This window comes from Theropithecus gelada, chromosome 12, assembly GCF_003255815.1.
Source record: "Theropithecus gelada isolate Dixy chromosome 12, Tgel_1.0, whole genome shotgun sequence".
NCBI lineage: Eukaryota > Metazoa > Chordata > Mammalia > Primates > Cercopithecidae > Theropithecus > Theropithecus gelada.
In genome coordinates, this window is record NC_037680.1 from 54413627 (window position 1) to 54440414 (window position 26788).

At 37.6% G+C, this 26788-nt stretch overlaps 1 protein-coding gene and 1 pseudogene across 2 annotated transcripts in view; one reads left to right on the forward strand and one right to left on the reverse strand.

Annotated features, from left to right (window-relative positions):
* PDE11A (phosphodiesterase 11A) overlaps positions 1-26788 on the reverse strand; it is a 501616-nt gene that overhangs the window by 410568 nt on the left and 64260 nt on the right. The gene's annotated exons all lie outside the window — the stretch shown is intronic.
* LOC112636886 lies at positions 21052-21166 on the forward strand (annotated as a pseudogene).

Sequence of the window (26788 nt, forward strand, 5' to 3'; positions counted from 1 at the left end):
CTATTCTTTTTTATTTTTTGTAGACACAGGGTCTTACTACATTGCCCAGTCTGGTCTCAAATTACTGGCCTCAAGCAATCCTCCCACTTTGGCCTCTCTAAATGCTGGGATCACAGGTGTGAGCCACTGCCCCCAGCCCAGAATTTAATCTTTGAGGAAAAGTTTGAGACGATTTGTATTCAAGAAACTGTGCAACTGAGTCCCATTTTCTGGTGAGTTAATGAGATTTTTTTCCCAGAATCAGAGTATAGCTAAACATTATATATGAGCTTTTGCATCTTCATTTACCAATCTCTTAAAGAGAATTCAGTTTAATTACTAAATACATGATCAAACATCTCCTGTATTTTTCCTGATAAGGATAGACAAAGAGAAAGACTGTTAATTCATGCATAAAGACTTTGCAGAAAATTAGACAAAATTTAAGTTTTGAAAACTTCCCCCTCTGTTCGGTTGATATCAGCTACTGATCGATCCATGTCCTTGGGAAACATTAAAATTAGAAAAAGCTGATATCTCACACTACTAATTTCTAAATCCTAAGAAGTGGAGCTTGGAAAGCTGCTGAATATAGAGAAGTTCCGTTTAGGGAAGAAGTCTCCTTTGTAATTGTATTAAAATATCAAACATCCTAAATGAAAACTTAATCCTTCAAATATGTTTATTTTACTTGTCCTAAAACAATCTGCCTATAAGTATAAAAGTATAAAAAATTATTATTTCCCCATTTGAAATTTTCTAATATAAAAATATATTCTATGAAATAAAATTTCTAAAAATAAAAAGCTGTATAACGAAACAAACTCTTTTATGTGAAAAAAGCCCAATGTAGTAAAATATTAAGATTTTATAAATGTAGACGGCTTATTCTTATCTAAAATTAAGAACTTTGTGGAGGATGACACAGGATTGAAATAGACCAGTTGGGAAATTTTGGTGGTCCAGGTAAGGTATGAGGATAGTCTGGGTTTAAGAAAAAGGCAATGAGGGCAAAGACAAGTAGACAAATATGTTGAAAGTTGAGCCTGTAGTACTTCCTGATGGATTAGCTGGGAGGGGAGAATAGACAAAAGACAAAGAGCCTCAGATTTTAACTTGAGAAACTGTGGATGGAAGTATCATTTACTGGAATAGGGGAGATTGAGATAAAGGTGAAAGTCCACATATGAAGAGAGTAGAAGTTGATAAATCAATTTATTAAACAAGGTGAAGTGCACCTTTGACCAAAATCAGTGGTTCTTCCCCCTGACTGCATCTGAAAATTAACTTGAGAAAGTCATCACAAATTGAATCAATCAATACTAGGCATTGGTATTTTTTTTAATGCTCCTCTGTTATCCTCATATGAGAACCATTGTCCTAAATTATAAAGGTTTCAGTCATTAGTGAGAGCAATAAAATCTATCAATGGGAAATGCCTTAAAATGGGGAGGAACAAGTAGAGTGGTATGTATTCTGGTGGTTACCTAGCAATGGTCGTGTTGGCCATGATGGACTGGACTGAAAATCCACTCTGGAGTAGGCACAGCCTGTTTGCCCTTACCTTTGTGATAAACTGCATCTCTGAAAAAGGGTCTCTTACCGACCAAAACTCAACTCTGAGTCTGAGTAGACCAAGGCTATGGAGTAGGTTGCTACCCCATTGCTAAAGCATACTCACATAAGAACAATAGACACTGGGATGCTTTAGCATGATAAGGAGTCATAAAAATACTCTAAACCCTCCCCACCATCTCCTCACCTCTCTAAATCCACCTGATAAACTGATAACTTAAAGAGAAAACGTGGCCTGGCTCGGTGCTTCATGCATGTAATGCCAGCACTTTGGGAGGCCAAGGTGAGTGGATCACTTGAGGCCAGGAGTTCAAGACGAGCCTGGCCAACATGGTGAAACCCCATCTCTACTAAAAATACAAAAACTAGCTGGGTGTGTTGGTGGGCGCCTGTAATCCCAGCTACTCCTACTCAGGAGGCTGAGTCAGGAAAATCGATTGAACCCGAGAGGCAGAGGTTGCAGGGAGCCGAGATGGCACCACTGCACTCCAGACTGGGTGATAGAGCAAGACTCTGTCTCAAAAACAAAAAGGAGAAAATGTAATTGTATTGATACATGTGGTAAGTATTAATTTTTTAATTTAAAATAAAGCTAAGAAGAAAGATTTATTCTATTAAGTCTTTGTTTGTTTTGTTGTTGTTTGTTTTGAGATGGAGTTTCCCTCTTTTTGCCCAGGCTAGAGTGCAATGGTGCAATCTCGGTTCACTGCAACCACCACCTTCCAGGTTCAAGTATTTCTCCTGCCTCAGCCTCCTGAGTAGCTGGGATTACAGGCATGTGCCACCATACCGGCTAATTTTGTGTTTTTAGTAGAGACGGGGGTTTCACCATGTTGGCCAAGCTGGTCTCGAACTCCTGACCTCAAGTGATCCACCCGCCTTGGCCTCCCAAAGTGTTGGGATTACAGGCATGAGCCACCACACTCAGCCTCCATTAAGTCTTAATGGTTTAAAAAAACAATGCATCTTAAGACATGCTTTGTCTGTGTCTTCATTACACTACTTATAATTCTCACAAATTAACTCAAAACTTGATAAAATCAAATTAATCTAATCTAATGGGAGGTCAGAATTGCTGATACAATTATGCACTTTCCTAATATATATATAAATCTGTAGATTAATCTTCCAATTAGAAACAATCAAGAAAGCTGAGTCCCAAATTGAAGCATAAATTAATTATAGTAGATGAAGAAAATTAGGAAAATAATTAGATAAAGGAACATATTACTCTGATATTATAGAGGAAAGAAAAGTTTAATAATAGAAGAAATTAAAAAATAGATTTAACTAGCCAAGTAATCACCACAAATGAGTATAATAGTAGAGGAAACACAGAGCATTATGGAACACACAGCAGGGTGCCACATCTAGTCTAAGGTCAGATGATATCTCCCAAAGAAAGTGAAGTCTTTAAGGTTATACCCACAGGATCAATAGGAATTATCCAGAAAAAAAGGAGAGAAGCATTAGGGAGAGGTGGAGGAAAGTGTCCTAGAAGGAGGGAATAGTATGTCTAAAGTCCAGAGGCAATAAACGTTGGTTAATTTGAGGAACAGAAAGAAGCTGAAGATGACTCTTCTGCGAAGAGTCAGACATGGGGTGGGAAAGACAGCTGGAGGCTGATGAGAGGGGCTTAGTAACTAGGTGTAGAACTGTAAATTTATCATAGAGGAAGCAAGGGGTCACTAGAGGATTTTAGGAAGGTGAGTGGGAGTGATATGACTTAGTCTTCATCTTAGAAAGACTGCTATGGCTACATGTAAAGAATGGATTGGAAGCAAGAGGTCCAGGTGAGAGATGAACCATCTCTGGGCTGGGATGGTGATTAGTGGCAGTAGGAGTGGTGGAAAGTGTACTGAGTTGGGAGATATTTAGGAGGTAGAATGAATAAAACTGATTCTATGCTGATTAATTTGGAAGGTTGTGAAAGTTAGAGAAGTAAAAATGACTCCATATTTCTGGTGCAGGTGCCTGGGTGGGTAGTGGGATGACTCACTGAGTGAGGAACACAGTGAGGAACACATTCTGGGGAATATGAGTTTAGTTTTGGACATTTGAAAGTTTAGTTGACTGTGGGTCATCAATGTGGTGCAGATGCTCAAAAAGAAGTTTGATAGATTTACATATAGATACAGACATAGACAATTTTTTTTTAATTTCAGCAAAAGGACTTGGAATGGAAAATAAAAATTGTCTAGGTAAGGATGGGAATTTCACCTAACAACTTTTAAGCCCAGGATCTTCAGAAGGTCACCGCGATCACCAGCAGAGCTTCACAGAAGGCCAGGTAAGGAGGAAATAGGACTAGTAAGAAGGCAAAAAATGTGCTTATTTGTTTCTGAAAATGGAAACTTGAATAGGAAACTAACAAATGCCTCAAGGATTATAATGAAATATCATATGGAGAATGGTGCCCACTTTTTATTCATCTCCCTTAGGACAAAAGAACAAGAAATGATCTACAACAGGAGAGATGTCTAATAAATTAAGGTAAAGTAAGGTTGGTAAAATCTGGAATGAGTTGTTATAATTGTAGTAGACTCTTATTGCTTTGAGTATTTTTATGTCATAATATTTTTTCTAGCCCAGATAATTTAAGTACAACTGCTCTTGAGAAGTGCAGAAATCTTTTCCATGCCTTGTATACAGATCTGTCTTTTGTATATAACATGCAGCTGTGATTTTTAACCTTTAAAAAGACAAAGTCACAAGGCAAAAAGCAATTTTTACTTCTCAGTGAAGGAACCGACCTGTGCCTCCTTCATAGAGAACAGTAATTGGATACATTTCTGACCCCGGATCTTGCACTTGGACCCCGTCTGCAAGTTTCGGAGTTGAATGTAGTGCCACGAAGCACATCCAGAAAAAGGATTCCCACCTTCAAGATCCACAAAGGCTCTAAAAAGCAACCTCTGAACTCAGGTTTCATGTCTTTGAGAATGAATTATATTTAATATGCTCAAGAATCCCAATCAGCCCTCAAAAAACATGCTTTAGAAGTACGAAAGAAGCTTTGAAGCAAAAGAAATCCATCTTCTCTTTCTACTTTCTCAGAGAAACCACTGGAGGCTCCCTAAGGCAAGATTCAGAGTTGAGAATCTTATCCGGGTCCCACATTCATGGCAAAGATGGGTCGCCTAAGATCTTTTATTTCCTCTGTATTTAAGGACTCTATCCCCAATACTTTACAGTAAAATTTTCCAGTACTCATGATTAAGCCAAGAACTAATCTTGACCAACGTTTAATCTACAAGGGTGACTTTTAAAAACCAGAATCACAAATCTACCTTAGGTCCTTCATAGCCAAAATGCTCAAACTGTTCAAGTCTAAGAGTGTCCACATGATGTAATTATGTTTCCAGAACATACTTATGAGGAAACATGTAACAACAAAAGCCCCTATTAATTCCATAACACTTTCAAATGACCTTGTCTTTGAGTTACAAAATATAGCTCAAAAATTATAAAGTTATAATTGTAAGTTGTGGAGAAGATTATAGAGAAAAATTATAAAGAAATTAGAGAGAAAAGGTGAAATAAGATATGCATGTATATAAAGTATTCTTCGGCCTACAGACACTTAGATGTACATAGGAATAGAACAGAGGTTGTTAATACTGGAATCACCTGGGACCTTTAGGAAAGTACTTATGCTTTAGCCCCACCCCAACCAATTAAATCACAATTGGTAGTGGGAGGGGCCCTGGAGGGGATCTGACTTCTGGCTGTTGGTCAGGGTAGGGTTAAAAACCACTGAATTAGAGCGTCACTTAATAAATCCAACGCCTCATGAGGTGCTCATGCCTGTAATCCCAGCACTTTGGGAGGCTGAGGCGGGTGAATCACCTGAGGTCAGGAGTTTGAGACTAGCCCGGCTAACATGGTGAAACTCCGTCTCTACTAAAAATACAAAAAATTAGCCAGGCATGGTGGTGCACACCTGTAATCCCAGCTACTTGGGAGGCCGAGGCAGGAGAATTGCTTGGGCCCGGGAGGCAGAGGTTGCAGTGAGCTGAGATTGTACCACTACACTCCAGCCTGGGCAACAGAGCAAGATTCCATCTCCAAAAAAAAAAAAATCCAAGGCCTCCAGGGTCTGAAGACAACGGATTATAAACCATGCTTTAGAGCTTTAGCTTTTGTTTTATTTTGTCTTTTCCATCCACTTTCCCTGAAGGCTTAATGAACTAGGCCTGCATACCTTTTTCAACATCACATTAGCCCATTGCCCTACCAAAAGATTCAGAGAAAAAGTTCAGTCTCATATTTTGTCTACATCCTCTTTCAAATGCCTTATGGAGTTGTAATATAGAGAAGCTAATGGAAATAAAAAATATAAAATGAATAATCCATTGAAATACAAACCAATAGATTGCCAAACTTTCTGAAGCTCAAAAAATTGCTTTTATTGATATATCATTTAGTAATACTCATTTAATTCTAATTCATAAAATCATCTCCTTACACTTACGACTTATCAGTAGACGTCACTTATTTTCCAGAAAATGGTTGGAAGGCAAAGCTTTCAAAAATTGATTAGTCTTTAATAACTTGAAATATATTATTCTGCCTTTCTTCATAGAAAGAAGAACTAATTGTTCTGAATTGATGGAAGACTTGAGATTACATTGCATGAAAACAAAGACACAGCATGTGGCAACTACAGAGCTCATTCTTTACGCCTCCTAATTTGATATTTGCTGAGAAAAAGTGAAAAATTATCATTGTTGTTCTTAATATGTATTGGCACAATTTCATTGCTGTATGGTAAACAAAAAGAATCTCCAAATTCTTTCCTAAAGAGTTCTAAATAGTACAAAAGATTATCAAAAGTTGTTTCTGAAGCTTCACTCTTTTATGGACCTGAAGTGATGTAGTTGGAAGTGGAGTATTTTGTACATTCATACAGGTAAGCTCTATTTGCTAAATTTTTAAAGGGCATACCTTTCTTTAAGTCTTTCAAATAGAATTGATGGTTGATAGACACCATCAAATAATGTGATATGAAATTTCAAAAGTTATTGTGATTACCATGTTGTTTGGGGCATGTGTTTTAGTCATGTTGCTAAAGTAAATGTTGTTTGCTGATCTTACTTCCCTCTGTTCTTCCTTTCTTACTTGGCACTTTTCTTTGGTCCTGTCTTATCATCATGACTCCTATTATTTCTCTTCATTATAATAAATACAAATCTCAAGGGAAATTCACAGGAAAATGAAGACCCACACCACACTTGAAACCAAAGTGCAACTGACATAATAAAAAAGAAAATGATAAATTCTTAAACTGCTTTAACAGACAGCCCAGATATCTATTACAGTAAGTCTGCAAATATATTGTACCTGGAGTTAAAATGCAACGTCATGCTCTATAAGCTTTATTGTGTATAATGAAAATGTCTAAGAAAAGGCCAGTACCTGAAGAAAGAGCTATGGGAAGGATCAGCTAACCAGAAGGCACCTTTCTCCCTGGCACAGTGAGACCATCTAAGAACTGCAATGAATCAGGGAAATGAGGCTCTAAGGTGAAACCAGGAAGGCCAGGGAGTCTGCAAATAAGAGCAAGGGAATTATCAGCACGAAGCTGTGATTCAGACACCAGACAAACAGTCAGAAAGTAGAGAATACAGGGCAAGCCAAGGTCGAGACAGTGATGCATGAAAAGCCAGGTCCAGGTCAGAAGAACAGATGTAACAGTGAGACAATGGAGACCTGGTCTCATCCATTCATCAGAACCTAACATGGACCACCTCCAACAGAGAGCTCTGGAATTCTTTCCACTGAAGACAACTGAGACAACCCGAAAAATGGCCCAAAAATGTAACTGATATGTAGGCAGCTGTCTCAATCACATGCTGATCCTTCCCACATTTATGGCAAATACCATAATTTATAAAGTCATAGAGATATGTTATATTTTAATTACATAAAGGTTTTATTGTTAATATAGGAAGTTACAATTCCTCTTTGACAAAAGTTTAATGTTAAAAAGTAATTTCTGACCAGGCGCAGTGGCCAACGCCAGTAATCCCAGCACTTTGGGAGGCCGAGGTGGGCGGATCACTTGAGGTCAGGAGTCAAGACCAGCCTGGCCAACATGGTGAAACCTCATCTCTACTAAAAGTACAAAAATTAGCTAGGCGTGATGGTGGGAACCTGTAATCCCAGCTACTCAGGAGGTTGAGGCAGGAGAATCACTTGAACCCAGGAGGCGGAGGTTGCAGTGAGCTAAGATTGCGCCACTGCGCTCCAGCCTATGCAACAGAGTGAGACTCTGTCTCAATAAAAAAAAGAAAAGAAAAGAAAAGAAAAAAGTAATTTTTTAAAGTCTGCTTTTTAAAGCTTTTTTAGGTTTTGAAATATTTTAAAGTCACATTTTTAAATGTGTTTTAAAAACAGATTTTTAAATAAAATGTGTTTTAAAAACAGATTTTTAAATAAAATGTGTTTTTAAAAATGTTTTTTAAATGTTCAAAATGTTTTAGTTCATACTTTCTTGTGAAAACATGATGATAAAAATACAATGAGTATTTTTAAATAGATTTTAAAATCTATTTCAAAGCAACAATAATTAAAACTGTTCTAAAAATAGAAAAATTGGCCGGGCGCGGTGGCTCAAGCCTGTAATCCCAGCACTTTGGGAGGCCGAGACGGGCGGATCACGAGGTCAGGAGATCGAGACCATCCTGGCTAACACGGTGAAACCCCGTCTCTACTAAAAAATACAAAAAACTAGCCGGGCGAAGTGGCGGGCGCCTGTGGTCCCAGCTACTCGGGAGGCTGAGGCAGGAGAATGGCGTGAACCCGGGAGGCGGAGCTTGCAGTGAGCTGAGATCCGGCCACCGCACTCCAGCCTGGGCGACAGAGCCAGACTCAGTCTCAAAAAAAAAAAAAAAAAAAAATAGAAAAATTGATGAATGAGAATAGAGAGCCACATATATGCCTATATATGTATATATGCATGTGGAAATAAATGTCTATAGAAATAAGTGCATTTAGTTAATCAAAAGAGTATTATTTCAAATCAGTCAGAAAATTATGGATTATTCAACTAGTGCTATATTTGGGAAAAAGAAGTTAGACCTCTATCTCACATCAGACATCAAAATTAATTTCAAGCAGAATACAGACTTAAATGTACTCATCTCTTAATAAATTGCAAAAGTAAAACAAAAAATTTACTCAAACCTTGGCAAGACATATTTCCTATTTTAACATGAAATACTATAGTATTAATCATTTAAGAGGCCAATATCTAGCTTTATTGATAGGACCAGTGAAATGTCTACTTTTGTACACACTAATGAGAATATAAATTAGTGCAATAAATATGGAGGGCAATTTGGCAACAAGTAACAAAAGTCTTTAAAAATTTTTATACTCTTTAATAATTTCATTTCTAGGAATTTATGATAAGGAAAAATTGAAAAATATCTACATATTCAACAGGAAATGGATTATATTATGATATAAACACACTACCACTAAAAAAAAGGTGTTAGAATTTATTTTACATGTTATAAGTGGTTTTATTATGACATGAGGAAGTTACATGAAGAAAAGTGGTTTAGAAATCAGTAAAATTAGCATAATTTCCTAAGGGTGATGAAATTACCATCTAAGACAGCACAATAGTTTCAAAAGTGCCCTCCAAAAGGATAGAAGTCATTATGCTACTGAATTGCCAGTAAAATAGATAGGCAACATACACCAGATGACAGCTGTCAAGCTGGAGGTGGGTCAATATTCATAAATAATTTATGAAAAACCATAGCACTCTATACTTTTAGCAAGATATAAGTGAGTCTAAGCTAGCAATCCAAATGGCCCTGGCTGTTTTTTTAAGTCTCTATCATCCTAGCTAAAAAACTCTTCTCATAAAAGGTCCAATTGACCTGCTACCCATAATGCCAAAGGAACTTGATGGTATTGCCTGAAAATCACAAAGAACAAAGAACAGAAAGACTGTCAAGATAGTATAATTGGGCAATATTCTGATATGTGAAATGGATGGATTTTTCAACTCAGATTCGGACCCTCTCCACATTTAATGTGAAATATCACAACCTCTTATGTGGCATAGCATATATAATCTTGGAAAACATCCTGATTTTCCAGAAGAATCAATACTACCAACTAAAAAAAAAAAAACTCAACAAACTATTAAACCAGTAAATAGAAGTTTGTAAAAGATTGCTGTGAACAAGTCCTCCAGCCACAGCAGTGTGTTCCACCACTGAAAGCCCAGGTTAGAAAAAAGTCAGGCATCTTCCACTGGGAAAAGGACTTGGAAGCAGCTTAACACTACTTCCCACCAACCTTCCAGGTGGATCCCTGGAGCTGGTTGGTTCCATACACACTCCCTTCCCCACTATAAGTTCCTGCATCCCTGAAGCCTTCTTCTCCGTTCCCAGGCCAGGCTCTCCATTTCCTTGGTGTTCACCCTAGCTTCAGTTACAAATAAGCAACAGTGCCGAGAGTACCTGGACTCCTTGCAGAAGTTACATGGTCACATGTTCCACTAAAAAAAAAAAAAAAAAATGGGGACATGAATCTCTTGCCCTATAATTTGAGAGTAGAAGTGACATACCAAACTGAAGGTGTCAACCTGTGGGGAGGTCATTCAGAGGCTGGATCCCATCAGCAGGAATCATTTGTAAATAATCTGGATGAATACAAGTAAGTGTGCCTTTTCCTTAAATAAAGCATCAAAGTGCTTTCACATAAATGTTTGAGAGTAGGAGCCCTCTAGCCAGACACACTGGAGAAATGAGTCGGCATGTTCATTGGCACTCTCATCTAAGCTATTCCACCTTGGATAGAGTTGACTAGCCCCTCTTAGAACTGTTCTCTTGCCTGCTGCCTTGTAACATGTCATTTTCTTAGCCAGCTAGCAAAATGCTGCAGTGGTTGTTTTACAAACTAGTTCAAGCACCTGGAATAGCCAGCTAATTAGACCATTCATATTTTTCAGGTTTGGGTTTTGCTGGGCTAGAAAGATCTGATATATCGGCTAGCATTTACTCTCATGCAAATAACAGGATCAGGAACCATTCTATAAATCTCAATTCATTTCTGAGGTGTTCCAATAAAATGAGCAATCAATTTAACCAACTAGAATTCTTCACTTTAGGATCTGCATAGTACGGAACAACAGAAGCAGTAGAAATTGCAACAAGCCTTAGGCTACCAAAGTCTATAAGACTCCTAGATATTCCTTCAGATGGAGTTGCAAAAACAAATTGAAAAATTTCATAGCTTCCAAGTCCCTCTGCCTTTCTTAAGAAAGGTTATCTTATAGGCATCATTGGATATTGTCTTCCCCACCATAAGCCACCCATCAGCACACTCATATACAAGTACATCTGATACATCTAGCTACACTGCACCCTACAACAAGAGATTTCATATAATTAGTTCCATGATTGACATGAAAATTTTATGAAAATTCACCAAAAGCTAAGTCATCAAGTTAGCCAATTTGAAATCACCATGTCAAATAACTGATATCATGCAGAAAATATCATTTAACTCCAATGCACTTTAGTTGGGAACAATAATAAAAAGATAATTAGTGAAACCAAATATTTAAACATTTAGAATACATTTCTGAATTACACATCAATCAAAAAATTAAAATAGAAGTTATAAAATACTTTTAAAATACTAAGAAAAATAATGTCTAACTATAAAAATACCAGGATGATTACACATCATATATGAAAACTGTGGTCCACAGTTAAAGAGTTCTTAAAAGTTCTGTCATAAATACTTATCTCAGGAAAAGAAAAAAAGAAATGTTCAACTTAATAATCATCCAACCATAAGGAGTTAGGGAAAAAGAACAGCAAAATAAATTCCAGAAAACTGAAAAAATAACAAAAATAAGAGCAAAAGTTAAAGAAAATGGCAGGAAATATATAATGAAGACAATTTTTATAAATGTTTCCCCCCTCAAAACTCATGTTAAAATTTAATTGCCATTGTGACGATATTAGGAAGTGAGACCTTTAAGAGGTGTTTAGGTCATGAGAGCTCTGCCCTCATGAATACACTCATACCATTATCACTTGAGTGGGTTCATTATTGCAGAGGTGGGTCTGCCTCTCCCCAGCAGTCTTTGCCCTTTCACCATATGCTGCCTTCCACCATGTTATGCCATAGCAAGAAGGCCCTCACCAGATGCAGACACCTTGATCTTGGACTCCCTGGCTTCCAGAACTGTGCACTAATAAATTTCTGTTTATTATAAATTACCTAGTCTATGGTATTCTGTTATAGCAGCACAAAACTGACTTAGAATTAAGTCAAGAATTAACAAAGTTCAAAAGAAGAATAACATATGAAATTCTCTAGAGAGAATAATCAAGAGAGAAAAAAGAGAGAGAGGCCTTATATTTTAAAAAATCAGGAATAAAATGGGGCTAAAACTATAGTTGCTACAAAGATTAAACAAATATAATGGTGTTATGAACAACTTTGTGCCAATAAATTTGAAAAGTTAGATGAAATAAATAGATAAAAACTTACCCAAAAAATCTTTCAAAAAACTAGAGAACACGAAGAGTCCTATAAGCTTTAAAGAAATTGAATCCGTAGTTTAAGATATTCCTATTAGCGCACACACACACACACATCCTCAGATCCAGATAGATTTCTAGGAAATTCTACAAAACATCAGAGCATTGGGCAATTCTAATTTATTACAAACTATTCCATATAATGGAAAAAGAAAGACCATTCTCCCAGTTCATTTGTGATATAACCTTGCTTTCAAAACCAGACAAGAGTATTCTAAGGAAAAAAAAAAAGGCTGGGCATGGTGGCTCACACCTGTAATCCCAGCACCTTGGGAGGTCAACACAGAAAGATTGCTTGAGCCCAGGAGTTTGAGACTAGAGTGGGCAATATGGTGAAACCCTGTCCCTATAAAAAAATGTTTTAAAATTAGCCAGGCATGGTGGTTTGTGCCTGTAGTCCCAGTTACTTGGGAGGCTGAGGTGCGAGGATCACCTGAGCCCAGAAGGTTGAGGTTGCAGTGAATCTTGTAATTGTGTCACAGAACACCAGCCTGGGTGACAAAAAAAGAAAAAGAGAAGGAAAATATAAAAATATAGACAGTCTTGCTCATGAATAGATACAGATGCAAAAAACCCTAAAAACCAAAAATTTTGTGAAACAAATCAGACAATGTATAAAAAAGGTAACTTTTTATGACCAAGTTGATGCTTCCTAGGAATGCAAGATTGGTTTAATATGAGAGCCATTAAAGTAATTCACCACATTAACAGTGTAAGGTAAAAAAATCATATCTTTATAAAGGCAGAAAAAATTAATAAAACTCTGCATTCTCTTGTGATTTTAAAAATAATAACAACTACCTCCTCAGCAAACTGGGAATAGAAGGGAACTTTCTTAACCCAATAAAGGGAATCTCAAAAAACCCACAGAAACCTCATACCTAATGATTAAACTGAAAGCATTTTCTATAAGCTCAGTTTGAAGACAAAGAGATCTGTTATAATCAGTCTTGTTCTACATGATACTGGAGGTTCTTGCACAGTAAGGAGGTAAGAAAAAGAAATAAAAGGTAAGGGATTGTAAAGAAAGAAAACCATCATTGTTTGCAGATGATATGATTGCTTACACAATCTTAAACAGCTACGGATAAAAATTTAAATAAGAGTTGTTGGATTCCAAATTGATACACAAAAGTAAACTGCATTTCTCGATAACCACAATTAACTAAAAATATAATTTTTCAAATATACTGTTTAAAACATCAATAGGCCGGGCGCGGTGGCTCAAGCCTGTAATCCCAGCACTTTGGGAGGCCGAGGCGGGTGGATCACGAGGTCAGGAGATCGAGACTATCCTGGCTAACATGGTGAAACCCCGTCTCTACTAAAAATACAAAAAAAAAAAACTAGCCGGGCGTGGTGGCGGGCGCCTGTAGTCTCAGCTACTTGGGAGGCTGAGGCGGGAGAATGGCGTGAACCCGGGAGGCGGAGCTTGCAGTGAGCCGAGATCATGCCACTGCACTCCAGCCTGGGAGACACAGCGAGACTCCGTCTCAAAAAATAAAAATAAATAAAAAATAAATAAAAAATAAAAAATAAAACATCAATAAACATTTTTAAATACCTAGGATATAATATAGCAAAGAATGTGTAAGACTTTTATAGTGAAAACTAAAAAAAAAAAGTCTTAAAAAACATTAAAGAAGATTAAATTGCAATAAACAATATTGTATTATTGGGAAAACTGACTTCATAAATCTGTAATTCCCCCTAAACTGACCTATAACTTCAGTGCAATTCCAATAGAAATCCTATCACAGTGTGTATGTGTGTGTATGTGTGAAACTCAACAGGCTGATTATAAAACTGACATGAAAGAATAAAGGGCCAGCTGAAGCCAAGACCCTCCTGAGGAAGAACAAGGCATAGGGGTCGGGGAGAAGATTCACTCTGCTAGATATTAATAATTTCTATGAGCTACAAAGATTAAGGCAGTATGATGGTAATACAGGCATAGATAAATAAACCAATGGAATAATAGAGAGCCTAGTAACAAACCCATGCACATACAAAAAATGGATTTATGGCAAAGCAAGCATCACAGATCATAAGAAAAGATGAACTACTCAATAAATGACCCTAGGTCAATTGCTTATTCAAATAGAAAAAAATAAAATTGTATTCATATCCTACACCCTAACACAAAAAAGAGGAATTACAATTAAACTAAATACTTAATATGAAAACAAATTTATAAACATTTCCAAAGTCACTATAGGAGAATATTTTTCTTCATACCCTGTTTCAAGAATAAGAACAAAAATGCAAATTTCTATAATATCAATAAATCAAGTTGTATTAAAATTAAGAGCTTGGGCTGGGCATGGTGGCATGCACCTGTAGTCCCAGCTACTCAGGAGACTGAGGCAGGAGAACTGTTTGAACACGGGAGGCAGAGGTAATAGTGAGCCAAGACCTCATCACTGCACTCTAGCCTGGGTGACAGAATGAGACTCGGTCTCAAAAAAAAAAAAAAGAACCTGGATTTTCCATTACAAATGAAAAGCAACAGTGTACCAGCTCTGCTAAGGGACAGAATGCCTCCTCAAGTGGGTCCCTGACCCCTGTGCCTCCTCACTGGGAGAAACCTCCCAAAAGCGGTTGTCAGACACCTCATACAGGAGAGCTCTGGCTGGCATTAGGCCAGGGCCTCTCTAGAATGAAGCTTCCAGAGGAAGGAGCAGGCAGCAATCTTTGCTGTTCTGCAGCCTCCACTGATGATATCCAGGCAAACATCGTCTAGAGTGGACCTCCAGCAAACTGCAGCAGACATGCAGAAGAGGGACCTGATTGTTAGAAGAAAAATTCACAAACAGAAAGTGATAACATCAACGTCAACATCAACATAAAGGACCCCCAGACAAAAACCCCATCCAAGGACCATCAGCCTTAAAGATCAAAGGTAGATAAATCCATGAACATGAGGAAAAACCAGTGCAAAAAACAACTGAAATTCAGAAAACCAGAATGCCTCTTCTCCTCCAAATGGTTATAGCCCCTCTCTGGCAAGGGCACAGAACTGGATGGAGAATGAGTTTGACAAACTGACAGAAGTAGGCTGCAGAAAGTGGGTAACAACAAACACTTCTGAGCTAAAGGAGCATGTTTTAACCCAATGCAAGGAAGCTAAGAACCTTGATAAAAGGCTATTGGAACTGCTGACTAGAATAACCAGTTTAGAGAGGAACATAAATGACTTATTGGAGCTGAAAAACACAGCAGGAGAACTTCCTGTAGCATACACATGTATCAATAGCCAAATTTATCAAGTAGGAGAAAGAATATTAGAGATTGAAGATGAACTTACTGAAATAAGGTGTCAAGATTAGAGAAAAAAGAATGAAAAGGAATGAACAAAGCCTCCAAGAAATATGGGACTACGTGAAAGGACCAAACCTATGATTGATTACTGTACCTGAAAGTGATAGGGAGAATGGAACTAAGTTGGAAAACACACTTCAGCATATTATCTAGGAGAACTTCCCCAACCTAGCAAGGTGGGCCGACATTCAAATTCAGGAAAAACAGAGAATACCACTAAGATACTCCTTGAGAAGAGCAACCCCAAGACACATAATCGGCAGATTCTCCAAGGTTGAAACGAAGGAAAAAATGTTAAGAGCAGCCAGAGAGAAAGGTCAGATTACCTACAAAGGGAAGCCCATCAGACTAACAGTGGATCTCTCTGCAGAAACCCTACAAGCCAGAAGAGAGTGGGGGCCAATATTCAAAATTCTTAAAGAAAAATGTTTTCAACCCAGAATTTCATATCCAGACAAACTAAGCTTAATAAGTGAAGGAGAAATAAAATCCTTTACAGACAAGCAAATGCTGAGGGATTTTGTCACCACCAGGCCTGCCTTACAAGAGCCCCTGAAGGAAGCACTAAATATGGAATGGAAAAACCAGTACCAGCCACTGCAAAAACACACCAAAATATAAAGACCAATGAAACTATGAAGAAACTGCATCAACTAATGTGCAAAATAACCAGCTAACATCATGATGAAAGGATCAAATTCACATGTAACAATATTAAACTCAAATGTAAATAGGCTAAATACCCCAATTAATAGACACAGACTGGAAAATTGGATAAAGAGTCAAGACCCATTGGTGTGCTGTATTTGGGAGACCCATCTCACATGCAAAGATACACATAGGGTCAAAATAAAGGGATGGAGGAATATTTGTCAAGCAAATGGAAAGTAAAAAGAAAGCAGGGGTTGCAATCCTAGTCTCTAATGAAACAGACTTTAAACCAACAAAGATCAAAAAAGACAAAGAGGGGCATTACATAATGGTAAAGGGATCAATGCAACAAGAAAAGCTACCTATCCTAAATATGTATGCACCCAATACAGGAGCACTCAGATTCATAAAAGAAGTTCTTAGAGACCTACAAAGAGACTTAGATAACCGCACAATGATAGTGGGAGACTTTAACACTCCACTGTCAATATTAGACAGATCAATGAGACAGAAAATTAACAAGGATATTCAGGACTTGAACTCAGCTCTGGACCAAGTGGACCTAAGATATCTACAGAACTCTCCACCACAAATCAACAGAATATACATTCTTCTCAGCACCACATAGCATATATTCTAAAATCAACCACATAATTGGAAGTAAAACACCCCTCAGCAAATGCAAACGAATGGAAATAATAACAAACAGTCTCTCAGACCACAGTGCAATCAAATTAGAACTCAAGATTAAGAAATTCACTCAAAACCGCACAGCTACATGGAAATTGAACAACCTGCTCCTGAATGACTACTGGGAAAATAATGAAATTAAGGCAGAAACAAAGAAGTTCTTTGAAACCAATGAGAACAAAGAGATAACACACCAGAATCTCTGGGACACAGCTAATGCAGTGTTGAGAGGGAAATTTATAGCACTAAATGCCCACAACAGAAAGTTGGAAAGATCTAAAATTGACACCCTAACATCACAATTAAAAGAACTAGAGAAGCAAGGGCAAACAAATTCAAAAGCTCGCAGAGGAAAAGAAATAACTAAGACCAGAGCAGAACTGAAGGGGACAGACACATGAACAACCCTTCAAAAAAATCAGTGAATCCAGGAACTGGTTTTTTTAAAACATTAACAAAATAGATGGACCACTAGTTAGACTAATAAGGAAGAAAAGAGAGAAGAATCAAATAGACACAATAAAAAATGATAAAGGAGGTATCACCACTGATCCCACAGAAATACAAACTACCATCAGAGAATACTAGAAACAGTACTACTCAAATAAAGTAGAAAATCTAGAAGGCATGATAAATTTCTGGACACATACACCCTCCCAAGACTAAACCAGGAAGAAGTTGAATCCCTGAATAGACCAATAACAGGTTTTGAAATGAAAGCAGTAATTAATAGCCTACCAACCAAAAAAAGTCCAGGACCAGATGGATTCACAGCCGAATTCTACCAGAGGTACAAAAAGGAGCTGCTATCATTCCTTCTGAAACTATTCCAAGCAATAGAAAAAGAGGGACTCCTACCTAACTCATGTTATGAGGCCAGCATCATCCTGATACCAAAACCTGGCAGAGAGAGACACAACAAAAAAAGAAAATTTCAGGCCAATATCCCTGATGACTATTGATGCAAAAATCCTCAATAAAATACTGGCAAACTGAATCCAGCAGCACATCAAAAAGCTTATCCAACATGATCAAGTCGGCTTCTTTTGTGGGATGCAAGGCTGGTTCAACATATGTAAATCAATAAATGTAATCCATCACATAAACAGAACCAACGACAAAAACCACATGATTATCTCAATAGATGCAGAAAAGGCCTTCAATAAAATTCAACAGCCCTTATGCTAAAAAGTCTCAATAAACTAGGTGTTGATTGAACATATTTCAAAAAAATAAGAGCTGTTTATGACAAACCCATAGCCAACATCATACTGAATGGGCAAAAGCTGGAAGCATTCCCTTTGAAAACCAGCACAAGACAAGGATGTCCTCTCTCACCTCTCCTATTCAACATACTATTGGAAGTTCTGGCCAGGGCAATCACACAAGAGAAAGAAATAAAGGGTATTCAAATAGGAAGAGTGGAAGTCAAATTGTCTCTGTTTGCAGATGACATGATTGTGTATTTAGAAAACCCCATTGTCTTAGCCCAAAAACTCCTTAAGCTAATAAGCAACTTCAGCAAAATCTCAGGATACAAAATCAATGTGCAAAAATCACAAGCATTCCTATATACCAACAATAGACGAGCAGACAGCCAAGTCATGAGTGAACTCCCATTCAAAATTGCTATAAAGATAATAATACACCTAGGAATACAACTTACAAGGGACGTGAAGGACTTCTTCAAGGAGAACTACAAACCACTGCTCAGGAAATAAGAGAGGACACAAACAAATGGGAAAAAAAATCCATGCTCATGGATAGGGAGAATCAGTATCATGAAAATGGTCATACTGCCCAAAGTAACTTATAGAGTCAATGCTATTCTCGTCAAGCTACCATTGACTTTCTTCACAGAATTAGAAAAAAACTACTTTAAATTTCATATGGAACCAAAAAAGAGCCTGTATAGCCAAGACAACCCTAAGCAAAAAGAACAAAGCTTGACGTGTCATGCTACCTGACTTCAAACTATACTAGAAGTCTACAGTAACCAAAACAGCATGGTACTGGTACCAAAACGGATACATAGACCAATGGAACGAACAGAGACCTCAGAAATAACACCACACATCTACAATCATGTGATTTTCAACAAACCTGACAAAAACAAGCAGTGGGGAAAGGATTCCCTATTTAATAAATGGTGCTGGGAAAACTGGCTAGCCACATGCAGAAAACAGAAACTGGACCCCTTCCTTACACCTTATACAAAACTTAATTCAAGATGGATTAAAGACTTAAATGTAAAACCCAAAACCATAAAAACCCTAGAAGAAAACCTAGGCAATACCATTCAGGATACAGGCATAGGCAAAGACTTCATGACTAAAACACCAAAAGCAATTGCAACAAAAGCCAAAATTGACAAATGAGATCTAATCAAACCATAGAGCTTCTGCACAGCAAAAGAAAACTATCATCAGAGTGAACAGGCAACCTACAGAATGGGAAAAAATGTTTGCAATCTATCCATCTGACAAAGGTCTAATATCCAGAATCTACCAGGAACTTAAACAAATTTACAAGAATAAAACAAACAACACCACGAAACAGTGGGCAAAGGCTATGAACAGATGCTTCTCAAAAGAAGACATTTATGTGGCCAACAAACATGAAAAAAAGCTCATCATCACTGGTCATTAGAGAAATGCAAATCAAAAGTACAATGAGATACCATCTCATGCCAGTTAGAATGGTGATTATTAAAAAGTCAGGAAACAACAGATGCTGGAGAGGCTGTGGAGAAACAGGAACGCTTTTACACTGTTGGTAGGAGTGTAAATTAGTTCAACTATTGTGGAAGATAATGTGGTGATTCCTCAAGGATCCAGAACCAGAAATATCACTTGACACAGCAATCCCATTACTGGGAATATACCCAAAGGATTATAAAATCATGCTGCTATAAAGACACATGCACACGTATGTTTATTGCAGCACTATTTACAATAGCAAAGACATGGAACCAACCCAAATGCCCATCAATGATAGACTGGATAAAGAAAATGTGGCACATATACACCATGGAATACTATGCAGCCATAAAAAAGAATGAGTTCATGTCCTTTGCAGGGACATGGATGAAGCTGGAAACCATCATTCTCAGCAAACTAACACATGAACAGAAAACCAAACACCACATGTTCTCACTCACAAGTGGGAGTTGAACAATGAGAACACATGGACACAAGGAGGGGAACATCACACACCAGGACCTGTTGGGGAGTGGAGGGCAAGGGAAGGGAGAGCATTAGGACAAATACCTAATGCATGGGAGCGCTTAAAAGCTAGATGACAGGTTGAAGGGTGCAGCAAACCACCATGGCACATGTATACCTATGTAACAAACCTGCATGTTTTGCACATGTATCCCAGAACTTAGAGTATACTTTTAAAAAATTGCTAAGGGTTATAGATTAGATACCCTTTAATGTAAATATTCAAATTTATTTTTATAAAAAGCAGATATATTGAGATATAATTGAAATACAAAAAAACTGTACATGTTTAACATATATGATTTTATTAATCTGAACTTATGGTTACACCCACGAAATGACCACAATCAAGATATGAATATAACTATCACCCACCCCAAAGTTTCTTCATGCCCTTTTTAATCCCACCTTCCATCCCTCCCACCCCATCATACCTCAGATAACACTGACCTGCTTCCTGTCACTAGAGAGTAGTTTGCATTTTCTACAGTTACAGTTTTATCTAAATCAGCCGTGCAGTATGCATTCTTGTCTGACTTCTTTCATTCCACATTATTTAAAAAAAGAATGAAAATCAAGCAATAGAGAAGAAAAATATTTGTTAATACATATAACCAATAAGGAGGGTGGTGTTCAGAATACATATATATAAGGAGCTCCTACAAATCAATAAGCAAAAAGCAAACTCAATAGGAAAAATGGGCCAATGACATGGACCAGTACTGCACAGTAAGAGAAAACACAAACATATTAAAAGAAGGTTGAGGGGGAGTCATTAACTGAGTTCATCCCAAACATCTGCATGACCTATACTTTCATACCCACCATGAGTGGCCTGTTCTTTTATTGGCTGGGAGGTAAATGAGGACCCTGTCCATACATCAGGTGGCCATGAGGGGAATGGGCTTGGTAGGGAAAGCTAGAATTTGTGCTCTGGTGACCATGGTGGTCCTGGCCTCATATATATTAACTGTGAAGAGGAAGATGCAGCAGCAGCAGAAGAAAAATGAATAACTAAGAAACGAATCCTTGTGCTCACTTCGGCAACACATATACTAAAATTGGCATGATAGAGAGAAGATTAGCATGCCTCCTGCACAAGGATGATGAGCAAATTCATGAGGCATTCATTCATTGCATATTTTTAGCAATCCCACTACTGGCTATATAACCAGAGGAATATAAATCATTCTACCATAAAGGCATGCACAAGAATGTTCACTGAAGCACTATTAACAACAACAAAGACATGGAATCAATGTCTTTGCAGGACACGCATGGAATCAACCTAAATGCCCATCAATGGGACATATTGGATAGAGAAAATGTGGTACATATACACCATGGGATACTATGCAGCCATAAAAATAATGAGATCATGTTTTTTGCTGGAACATGGATAGAGCTGGAGGCAATTATTATTAGCAAACTAACACAAAAACAGAAAATCAAATACTACATGTTCTGACTTATAAGTGGGAGCTAAATGATGAGAACTCATGAACACAAAAAAGGGAACAACAGACATTGGGGCCTACTTGAGGATGGAGGGTGAGAGTAGGGAGAGGAGCAGAAAAAATAAATATTGGGTACTAGGCTTAATACCTGGGTGATGAAATAGTTATACAACGAACCCCCATGACACAAGTTTACCTACATAACAAATCTTTACATGTACCCCCAAACCTAAGAGTTAAAAATAAATAAATAAAAGTTACAAAAATGAATAGTTAAAAGTCTGCGGTCATGCAAATATGATGCCAAGATTCCAGGAGACCTACACAAAATGCCCATAGCAGCATTATTGATAATAGCAATAAATAAATAAATAAATAAAACTACAAATAACTCAAAAGTCTGTCAATAGTAGGACGGACAAATTTTGATATGTTTATACAAAGGAACATTATATGGCACTGGAAATTATTGCTACACATTTCAACATGAATTAATCTCAAAAATATAATGTTGAGCAGAAAAAGAAACAAAAGGATACATGTAGAATTATTCCATTTATACAAAGTTCAAAAGTTCTTTACAATTCTTTCTACATTGTTTTGTCCAAGTAATTTTTATGACTTTGATACTAGTGTCTGACATGCATGTAATTTAATGTCAACAAATATAGAATGACAAAAATGAGCCGTCAGAAATTTGTATCTACTTACTTATTTATTCATTTATTGAGACAGGGTCTCACTCTGTTGCCCATGCTAGAGTGTAGTGGCTCAATCATAGCTCACTGCAGACTTAATCTCCCAGGCTCAAGTGATCCTCTCTCCTCAGCTTACTGAGTAGCTAGAACGACAGGCACAGCCACCATGCCCAGCTAATCTTTCTGAATTTTAGTAGATACAAAGTCTTGCTATGCTGCCCAGCCTGGTCTTGAACTCCTGGGCTCAAGCAATCCTCCTGCCTCAGCCTCCCAAACTGCTGGGATTACAGGTGTGAATCTCCGTGCCAAGCTCAGAACTTTTTTTTTTTGAGACAGAGTCTTGCTTTATCACCCAGGCTGGAGTGCAGTGGCGCAATCTCAGCTCACTGCAACCTCTGCCTCAGCCTCCCGAGTAGCTAGGGCTACAGGCGTGCACCACCACGCCCAGTTAATTTTTGTATTTTTAGTAGAGATGGGGTTTAACCATATTTGGTCAGGCTGGTCTTGAACTCCTGACCTCATGATCTGCCCGCCTCAGCCTCCAAAGTGCTGGGATTACAGGTGTGAGCCATCGCACCCGGCCAGAAAATTTTTTAGAGAACCATGTGACTTCTGTAAAGAAGGCATATTCAGTATTAACTTTTAACTAGATAAGACTTACAATGAGCTATTTTCACACACATTTTTTTTTTCAAAAATGGTAGAAACTAATATTTATTTTAAGTCCGCATGGCAAGTTTCCAGTTTTTCATAACACTTTGGGTGACAGGTGTCATTGCCGAGGCATCAAAAGCAGTAAATTCCTCTTTGGAAGTGCTGTCTGTCCAGTGTCACACCTGCCCTGTATCCTTTTCTCCTCGAAAAGACAATATTTCAAGCATTATACCCCTAGATGTTACAAAACAGCTGAACTAGCCTGCAAATTAAAGGACTACCTTGAACATAAATTTCTGATAAGGCCCACATTAATTATATGCCCCAAAGTTGAGATGATCACGCAAAAGTAATTTTCACACATAAAAGGTTTTTGCTTTCTTTTCAAAAAATTGTAAAGGCATGGTGTAAACATTACTATTCCTTTTCTCTGTTTCTAAATGGGTCTAGGTTCTTGTGTGAGGAAAGAGGACAATTAGTAAATGTAATTTTCTTATGCAGCCTCAGCTGGCTTCACATACCTCATAAATAGTTCTTATTCAAGCATTCTAAAGATACATAAAATTAAATAAAATTCATCCTGAGGCTAGGTATGGGTAGCTCAAGCCTGTAATCCCAACACTTTGGAAGGCCAAAGTGGAAGATCACCTGAGGAGTTTGAAACCAGTCTTGTCAACACATTGAGACCCCATCTCTACAAAAGAAAAAGATTAGCCTGGTGTGGTGGCACACATTTGCAGTCCCAGCTACTTAGAAAGCTGAGGCTGGAAGATGGCTTGAGTCCAGGAGTTTAAGGCTGCAGTGAGCCATGATCACATCACTGCTTTCTAGCCTTGGTGACAGAGCAAGACTCTGTCTCTAAATAAATAAATAAATCCATCCATCCTACTGATATATTTGATCTATTTCATATTCTGAAAGATCTAACATGGAACTTTACCCTTACATATACAATTTTAAAGAGTAAATGGCTATTCCAAGTCAATAAACTGGTGGCAAATTGAAAGATGTTAATATGTAGCTAATCTGTTTTACATGATGGACTTTCCATTCTCCCCACAATGGGCCTCAGTATGTGATTTTGTTAAGTAACATTCAGAATGCTAAACCTGATTTTAAAAACTTGCAGGCATTCAAGACATTCGGCCATGAAGCCTCTAAAATTATAACTATATTACATAGAAATTAAAAACAAACAAAGAAACAAACAAAAACCTACACTTAGGGGCAAGAGCGCTTAACCCAGGCATTGCTTATTGATGCAAAGCTGCCTGCATTAACCTCATGTTAAATCATTAGAGAGAATGGTGGGAGGTGAGGGACAGCTGGCCCCCTTGGACATGGGGGCTGAGGCATCCATGGATGCTAAAGATTTTATGGATTTTTTTCCCTTTTACAGGATAAAAACAAATCATTTGCCTTTAGTTATAGTTTCTAACTGATACTATCACAAAGATAATTTCTGGTTGTGGTTTATGCAATGCAGCCTTATACTATTATATTATATCTGGCTGATATTAGGTACTGGGTGCCCATTTGTGAAATGGAACTTAAGGAACTGTACTTTTTTAAAATAAGAATCAATGCTATTTCCCTAACGGACAGTATCTGTCATGGGCAGATGATTCACATTGATGGCTTATAAATAGCTTGAATTCCCCAGGAAATTTCTCCACTGGGTCCTTCTTTCACACTAAATTCAAGATATTAGCCAAATCCTGCTAAGGTACACAGATGTGACTATCCAGAAAAGACAGATCAAGGTTCTTCAGACATCAAAACTTGCTTTGAAGAGAGAAAGACAACATAGTCTGGCTTTGCAGTGGCAGATGGCTCATAACTTTGGCTTTGAATATTGATCTTCTAAGCCAGTAGACAAGCGGAGACATAAGAGTCATACCAATTACTCCAGCACCACATACGGTGAGCTAGTGTTTAAAACAGGCACTAAATGAGACTTGTGATCAGTTTAAACTGCAAAGAAATTGAGGTAATTACGAGACTTACTGATTCCTCAGATAATAGCAATGATGGCTATCATTTACCAGGAGCCTACCATATAACCTGTGCATTTATGTATGCAAAAATCTGTGCCAGGGTTTTGATACATAGAATAATCACAACAACCATGCAAAGTGAATATTATTGGCCCCATTATACATACAAAGAAACTGAAGCTAAGAGAAGCTAAGTAACTTATCTCATGTTAAGTAATTTACCAATAACTGAGCCGATGCTAACTCAGAGATGCTTGAGTCTAAAGCTTGGGCTCTTTTCACCACACTATGCTACTTTGAAGAGTTAGCAATTTGTCCTCAAGGCCTCTGTGCATGTTGGTGTTTCATATAGCTCAAAAACCATAAAGAAACTTGTCAGTGGTACAAACAGTAGTTTATGTTCAGCCTAATGTGCTAGAACAGAGTGAGAAGTTAATACTGCTTGCCATTCTATTGTGACCAGTTCAACACCAGGTCATTTTATTTTTTCCAGTCTATGATTAAATATGTTAGCAAAGATTGACTTCTGCAGAAGGAAAACATAGAAGAAATAAAATATCTCCCCAAAAGCTTGAAGCTCTTGCTTCATGAAGAGTAGGCACATCATGAATTGCAAATGTCTTTCAAATATTTTTTCCAGTAATAGGCTGTTTCATAAAAATAATGCAATGACCAAAGAAGTGAAGAATCCTGATTTTGCCATATTTTCCAAAAGCAGAAAGTTTATATGTGTGTGTGTGTGTGTGTGTGTATCAGTAAAATATATAGTTTTCTGATATAAACCCTCTCATTATCATGGTCACATAAGAAGTTCTTGGGAGGTATAACAATTACTGCATGTGATGCCACAAGTCCTGAATCCCCTGCCCAGCTCCAAAACTGAGCGTTTAACTTCTCTCAGACTGTTTCTTTACCCTCCAAATGAGGAGAGTAATTCTTACCTTTCATAGCAGCAAGAATGAATTAGATAGTATATGGTGAAGCATTTTATAAATCATAAAGTGCTACACAAGTATATCACCACATTCAGAATACAGAACAGGAATCAGTCTAGAAACATTAGAAACTCTCCATTTCCCAAATTCTGTCCCTAGATGTTTTTTTCTGGGATGTTATACCCCACTCCACTTATGTTTGATTGCTTCAGTAGGTGTCTAGCCCCTGCAATCAAACTAATCCATGACTAAAGCAACGAATGCCCCCAAAGGACATTCCCTGTAGCCAAACAGCAAAAAGCTATTGGACCAATAGATCACTGGTATGGCTGAAACTTCCGTGCCCTACTTACAGGTCACCTAGAGTTTACAAAAAGTTTCACAATAAAGAGAAATGTGCAGTTTTTTTCTAGAATAAGTTGCTTGCTTGTATACACTAGAGCTTCAGGTTTTTTCTCAGAGACAAATTGTACATCTCTTGTTTTCTGATGGATATATGCAAGTATAAGACCTGCATAGAGCAACTCAAACTCTGCCTTGAAAATTCTCTAAAATGTTGTAGGAAATCTGTTAACTATATCCTCCAGTTAATTCCTAGTAACATAAACAGATTCCTTTCCTGCAGGTTTGGGTACTGACTAGTTATGATGAAAAATGAAAGTTTTTCATATTTAAAGAAACTATCCATTTTGCACACTCACAACATAGCTTCCAGAAACATTGTTTAGTCCTTGGCAACACTGTCTCACAACTTTAGTAAAGGGCATTGTGAAAAGATGTTGAACAGACTGCCGCTCATTGTTTACAGAGACAGCAATTTGTGGTGGTTAAGAGTACAAACTGTGGCTCCAACAATATGGGTTCAAATCCTGGCTCTCCAACTTAATAGCTGTGTGACCTTGGGGAAATTAAGAAAGCTTCTAGTAAGTGTTAACTATCACTACTGTCAGTAGTAGTAGTACTAGTAGTAGTAGTAGTAATAGGAGTAGTAGTAGTATCGCCTTCACAGGTATTAATAGATTATATT